General features: G+C 32.8%; 1 long non-coding RNA gene across 1 annotated transcript; it reads left to right on the top strand.

The window, feature by feature from the left end:
• The first annotated feature begins 658 nt into the window (after nucleotides 1–658).
• On the top strand, nucleotides 659–4,240 carry LOC124370800. Its single transcript, XR_006923215.1, has 3 exons — nucleotides 659–733; nucleotides 1,554–1,660; nucleotides 4,147–4,240. It is a non-coding gene; the product is annotated as an uncharacterized LOC124370800 (long non-coding RNA).
• The last annotated feature ends 2,826 nt before the right edge of the window (nucleotides 4,241–7,066 follow it).

Genomic DNA, 7,066 nt, shown 5'->3' with positions numbered 1-7,066 from the left:
ACTTGGGCCAGTGATGTTCCGGAGTACTTACCACAGCTGCTAGATGTCTAGAAATCAGTATCCTTACGAGTCGCAAGTACTGTGGTGAAACTAACCAGTAAAACTGTTCAAACCGCAACAGTTGCGTCGTTACTAACCTATACCTTGGGGCACTGCGCCGCAGATGCTGCGGCGCTACTAATCAACAGGTTAAAAGACTGTGAACACTGTGATTTGTCTACCAATGTCACCGTATCTATTTTATTATTCTGTCATGTTTTTGGCAATTCGCATAGTTTACAGTGTTGCTCATAGCTTCACTTTGGTAGTGGCTGAGATTTCTGAATTGGAAGTACAGTAGCAAATTTCATAGTAAAAAAACACTGATCAACAGTTTTTCTGATTATTTTTAATTAAAATTCTGTAGTACTAGTAATGGAATAAACCTATGAATGTTTTAGTAAAAACAGTGCTTCTGCTATGCCATATACCAACCAGAACTTATTGCTCAAAACAACTTATATGTTATGTTTAAATACTTAATAACTCTTAAAAAAGTTTACTTTTTATTTTTTTTAGTTATTATAATTTTAATTTCACAGGCCAATAAAATATTGTGTGTTGTAGAGTAAATGTATTATAAATAAGGTAAAGTTTAAACAATTTTAATTTTCTTTCAGTTGCAGCAGATGAATGGCTCAACGTCTTATTGGACATAATAAAAGTGTTGCCAATAAACGTGCTTCACACTGAGGTCAGTAAGACTGTTGTATTTAACAAAGAAATTCAACCGAAAAATTCATTTTGTTGTACAAAAACTAATATTACATTACTACGGGGCAGGGTAACTCTGTAGAATTAGTTTCAAGGTTATCTCAAATTTGTTGCTTTATAATTTATAAGATGGAGTGTTAAATCTATGTATATATGTAGCCTACTTGTTGTACAAAAAATGTATACCACATTTCAAGATACAGTACACCCTATCATATCCAGCCCTGCGATGCCCAGCCTGCTCACATATGATAGTGTTTTGTAACCGCAAGCTTTGCAATCAAAAAATACCTCACAGTCAAGCTAGTGAGGCAGGGGGGAGATAGGTGTTTGTATTGTATAAAAAGAAAAGATATTGTAAGGTCATTCATATAATTTATTTCTTATAAAGGGAACTATTCCAAGAATTTTTGACCCCTAAAAGGTTAAAATAAAATATCTTTTGTGGAACTGAAGATATGGATATTTTTTTAACTTCAGAAAATAAAATGTTTACTCTGGGGTTTTGGGCAAACTTGGCTTGTAAATGAACATTTTTCCCCAGTATGAGTTATATTGGTTAGGTCTTCAAAGTGTTAAATATTGATTGGGCAATTTAACACTTGAAATTAAATGAATGAATATATTTTGTTGCATCTTTAGTTTATAATACTGTAGGATATTACTTTGCATAAAAAGCTAGAAATATTGTAAATGGTGTTAACCACATACCCAACTTTATATTTATATTGTTACTTTGAGTGTAATAACAAGTATTTTGAAATTGTCTTGGTGCTTCAATGTCTGACATGGATGTACAGGTTTTGCCGATTGCTGTCAACAAAGCGCATATCTCCAAGCCTGTTCACGTCCGAGTAACCAGCTGTCGCATCCTCGGCCATCTTGCTCTCTCGTTTTCAGCTGCACAGTGAGTTTACATCATTATACAACTGCTCTTTAAATCGTGTTTTTCTCAACAATGTTTTTTTATTTGAAGTTTATTTTTGACGATGGAAGGGTTGTAAAGGAAACAGGATTTTTCCGGACATTTGCTATCGTTCAGTGAAACAAAAAATCAGTAACACTACGTTTCGAGATCTGCAATCTAATATCTTTTTCAGGTAAATAAAATAACCTAATACATAATTAGAAACTGGTTAAAATAAAACAAATCATACCAACGCGTTATGACACGCCTAAGTCAGAAATAACAACCACCATGTTGTGTGTAAACTTCACTTATAATTAAAACTGAACTACAGACTACAGGTCACAATACGTCTGCCTGTATGATTGTGGGCTACAGTGACCAAGACGTTTGGAATACAGTATTGTTAATAACGTTGTCGATGCCTTTTTCTCGATGTAGCAGTCGCTCATGTTGGAGAGTCCACAGACCAATTTAAACCGAACGATTTTAGAACATCTTGAAGCCACTGGGTCAGGGGGTCAATGTGGTTTTAAAACATTGATATTGAAGTCTCCAAAAGTCCTCAAAAAATTGTTGCTACTACCATTCAGAGATCTGTATAGAACAATGACAATAACTCTGTGCATGGATCTTAAATCGCTTTTAACTCCAGTGACCTCACACCTTACCCTTTAAAGTGCTTGCCAATTTATAGCTTTCAATCCTGAAAAGTCCAACTGTCTCAGGCTTGAAATTGTGTTTCAGAAATAATAAATACATCATGATGCAGTTCGCCTGCCATTAGCAACAATTCAATGGATAACTTTGAAGAATAATTTTAAATTGTTGTTCCTTTTGGTTTTTTGTTTGTCATTTTGCGAATATTGAGCCTCCGGTTCTGATACCTTTATCGCGTTCGCTAAACTTTTATTCACTATTGAATTCTATTTTATAAACTTAATATGAACTAGTGAGGTTTATGAAACATGTGTTTACCAAATCATCATCATTAATTGGTAATTTACTTAATGAAAACTCATATTTTATAAGATGCTACTCAAAAAGGAGGTCAAGTGGGGCGGAAGAAGCTTCCTTCCTCTTACAATCTCGTACCACATCTACATGCTCAATGAATCCAATATATCTTATTGTAAAATACAAATTTCATTCGTACTCTTTATAATAGAATTATTTTAATGTGTTCCAATATAAATTTGTTTACTTTGATTCGTTTTTAACTCATTTTTTACGCTTATATGTGGCAGTTACTTCCAACGGTGAGTACCTGGCCATATCATGTGATTCGATTTTATCCGCCCTAACCTATTGTTTGCAAACATCGACTCGTTTGTATTTTGTTTCTTTGTTGCTGATCACATTTTGTTTGTCACTTGGATACTTTTACTACTTTTATTAGACTCCTTTAAAGCATTCTTATTATATTGGTTAGTGACAGTTGAATTTGATGTATCCTCCTTTAGAGAATCATCAATCATCCCAGCCATATCGTGTTTCTCAGATTTACTCATGTGGAATCCATGGTTGGTATAATATTGTATTTCCATGACAGAAGTGTTCAACAATGAACAGTTCTCTAAAGCATCCGCATGGCCTTTAAGAATGTCATTTACATCTCTAACTTAACTTGTGATTTACATCTCTAACTTAACTTGTGATTTACATCTCTAAACTTTTCATTTACATCTCAACCTATCTACTTCTGAATCTTGCCATTCTTTGTTCTCTGCAGCTTTCCTACTTACCTGTTATTTCCCAAACTTAACTGCTTTTCATTTTTTTTATGATGTTTGAGATTAGTATGAACTCAAAATTATTATTGGAAGGAAATAAAGAATATACTTACATAAACTTTTTAACTTCATAATTTTTACTGTTTTGTGAATTTTAACCTAGAGTTGTAACTGAATAATCTAATTTGAAACAAGTTAAATTAAGACAACCAGTTCTTCAGAGTATTCAAATTCTTCAGAGCAGAAGCAAGCGATTCGTATAATCGCACAGTTAAGGTTCAGAGAAACATGCAAGGGAGCTTTTGAAAAACTGCAACTGATGAATTTTGCGTGTCTACATTTTGGAGACAACCTTGTTTTATATGTCTAAATGTGCTATGACACATGGCTGAGACATACATTCATGTGAGACAAGAGGCAGAGATATCTACTGAACTGGAAGTCACAAGATGAGGTTTACGAACACTTACCCTTGCAGGCAGGAGTCCATTTCATCAACAAATTGTCCCTGCTCAAAATTGTAGAAAAAAATATTACTATTGCGATACCTTTTTAATAATGTCCAGACAATAAAAGATTTTAATTCGAGATCTGTCTTTGTTACAATTATTCTGGATATATATATTTTTAAATCATATTGTTAAAAATAGTTATGTAGAGAGGAGTGTTAAAGTTTGTATATGTTTATTGGCCACATACAGAAAATTGGTATCATGCTAACCATATGTCCTGACTTACTGAATTTACTTCCAGAGTCAAGAGAGACATCATCCCCGTGGTGATCTCTCTGTGTCAGGATGTCTCCGGAGAGGTGCGAGCAGCCATGAGCAAGGAGTTGCCCAATCTCCTCGCATCCACTCTGGGTCTAGAGACAAGCAACTTCCTGCTGAACCATCTGCTGGACCTCGTGTCAGACGAAGAGGTTTTGGTCCGAGAGGCTGCTGTGGAAGCGGTGGCCTACATGTTGCCAAAGTTCCCTCCGGGTACGTCACTTGGTGTACATACGTTCTGTTCCTTTGTATAGTATTAATTTCTTTTTAAAATTTGTATAAAAAAATACCTAAAATCTGTAACACTTATAACCTTGTGAAGTTTTGAACAGTTTTGTGCATACAATAAAATCGATAAACCCACAAATAAAAAATAATACAATTTTAAATGTGTCTTTAACTAGCAACTTGTCCTCAAAGTTTTCATGTTGAATGTCGGGTCATTAGCCTACCAATATATTTTGTCAATATTACTTAATGCCTCATTTTTAAAATTAATTTTCATTCAGGGTGGATAGTTATTTTCCAATTTATCAAAAAGGGTAATAAATCCCCTCCAAGTGACCCACACTTATAGGGGTGAACCTAGTAAAATCTAGTTTTTGGTACTTAATCCTCAAATAAAGAAACTAAGCAGTTACCATAGGTTAACTGTAGGATGTATCCTCACTTCATACAAGCAGACCGTTTACTGAACTATTGAAAGAGTACAATTATCCGGTTCTGGTTTTGTATATGTGTGTGAAAACCGCATAATTCCCATGCAGATATGTGTGAAAACGCTCGAATAGTATTTCCAAATAGATATTACTCTTGCAATCCAGTAAAATGTGTGCAATGGCATAGCTGTAACATATCCTAATGAATATTTTTGTTAATGATGTGTCAACGGTTTTATGCACCTCCAAAGTATTCCAATTTCTTAACAATAAAATATACTTAACTTTGATAAACCTACTTAAAGATTTCAAATAATATTCAAAATAGTTAATCTCTTATTGTGCGGGCGAGAAGATTTTTAATCCACGGAACCGTAAAATATCATTAGGGAGCTCAAATCTATGCATATTTTTAAATAGTGTGATCATTTAAATCATAATTGTTGAAAAATCAGCCTAACATTTTACCGTATGTTGTATCCGACAAAATATCAATATAAACATATTCTTCATAGTTATCATATTTTCTAAGACAACTTACAGTTTTTGGGCGTACATTAACAAAATTAATTCACAGTTTTCGAGACTTGCTGACTTGAATACAGGAAGAAGTGTTAGGATGTATGCAATGAAATCTAGTCAAAAGTAAACATTACCTTTAACCGTTAGAACTGGCAAAGTTGTAATTTACAACGCATTTTTTTTCCCACCGTGAACTAGCAGAATCGTATTTGCTGTACATTAGACATCGTCTGCTAGTTATGTTATCTTTCGAATAATCTTCATTTAAAGCGTAGAAAAACCATATCATTGTAATCGGCAGATTCCGCACTTTATTTTAATGTACTCACTTTTATACATAAAATGTTTATTTATATTTTACTGGCCAACTAAAAGCTAAAGATGTCTTAGACAAGTGTTACTGTCCAAGTCAACTGGATTCTGCTTTGTTGAGTTTTTTCATTTTTTTTCATTCTGTATTATGAAGAAGACATTTTCTTGATCAGCTTTACAACCCAGATATTTAGTATATTTTGGATTTAAAGTGATTAGTGATTTCTATGGGCTGTAGAAAATAAAAATTTCAACTTCGGAGCACGATACTTCCATAAATGTAACAGTAAACCCAGTTTTTATTTCTTCTATAATAAACTGTATTTTGTTTTGGATAAAATGATATACAACACCTTAGGTTTTGAGTAGTAATTGTTTTTGCAGTTAATTTTTTTTTTTTTAACTCCTTGCAATGAGTTATAAAGGCTAAAATGCATGCTAGTTCCAGGGTTAAAAATAAGTATAAAACATTTACCTGAATTTTCGATTTAACTGAAATATTTAATTTCAAAACCCTACAGTTTGTTTTTGCACTACCAGACCATAGTGTCAATAGTTTACTCCTCACATATTACCTGCTTAAAGAAATCAGTCTACTGCAGATGTGAGATACGGTAAAATAAAAACGATTATACTGCGGTCACTACTGCCTTTGATACCCTTCCTTTCCAGTTCCCTTCTCAAAGATGGTTTTGTTGCTGATGTTAAACATGTGTGTTGTAACATTAATTTTGTGGCATTAATTAAATTTGAATGTCTTTATTGCAGACATATTGAAGAGTACAATCATACCACTTACCAAAAAAGTATTTCCTGATATCGTGAAGAATGAAGATGGTTTATTGGTAGTACTGACTAAAGTTTATGGGCAGTATGCTGTCGGTTTGAAAAGTAAGTATTTTTAATAAACTAAGTACTATATAATACTTATATGGACACACTGTGTATTTAAAATTAAAACCCTCCTAGTAGTGTATAGATAAGGGTAGCTGCAGCAGTTGGCATTATATTTAAAGCCTACATTATAAATGCCGTGTACGTCTTTATACCTCAAAAAACGTATATTGTATATGAGCTTTATCTATAGTGCTATGCCCTCTTACATAGAATAGTTATAATAAATGTAAAAAATGTAGCGTGTAACAAAACTTACTTAAAACTTAAAAATTTCGTGTAAAACACAGACAACAATTTTATCTATAAATGTTTTAAAATTTACTCAATAACATGATGAGAAAAGTATAATCATTAACTACTAAATGATTTTAATACAATAATCTTAAAATAAAATAGACTTGGATTTGAATTAAACTTACTTTCAGTGCATTACTATAAAAAAAATTTTGATCTAGAAAAAATTAATACTGTATTAAATCTGGTTAGTTTCTTTATGGTCTTTTCATATGGTGG

The sequence above is a fragment of the Homalodisca vitripennis genome, unplaced genomic scaffold (genome assembly GCF_021130785.1).
Source record: "Homalodisca vitripennis isolate AUS2020 unplaced genomic scaffold, UT_GWSS_2.1 ScUCBcl_513;HRSCAF=2684, whole genome shotgun sequence".
NCBI classification, from domain to species: domain Eukaryota; kingdom Metazoa; phylum Arthropoda; class Insecta; order Hemiptera; family Cicadellidae; genus Homalodisca; species Homalodisca vitripennis.
Note: the sequence above shows the minus strand (reverse complement) of the source record. Positions and strands in the feature narration are given on the sequence as shown.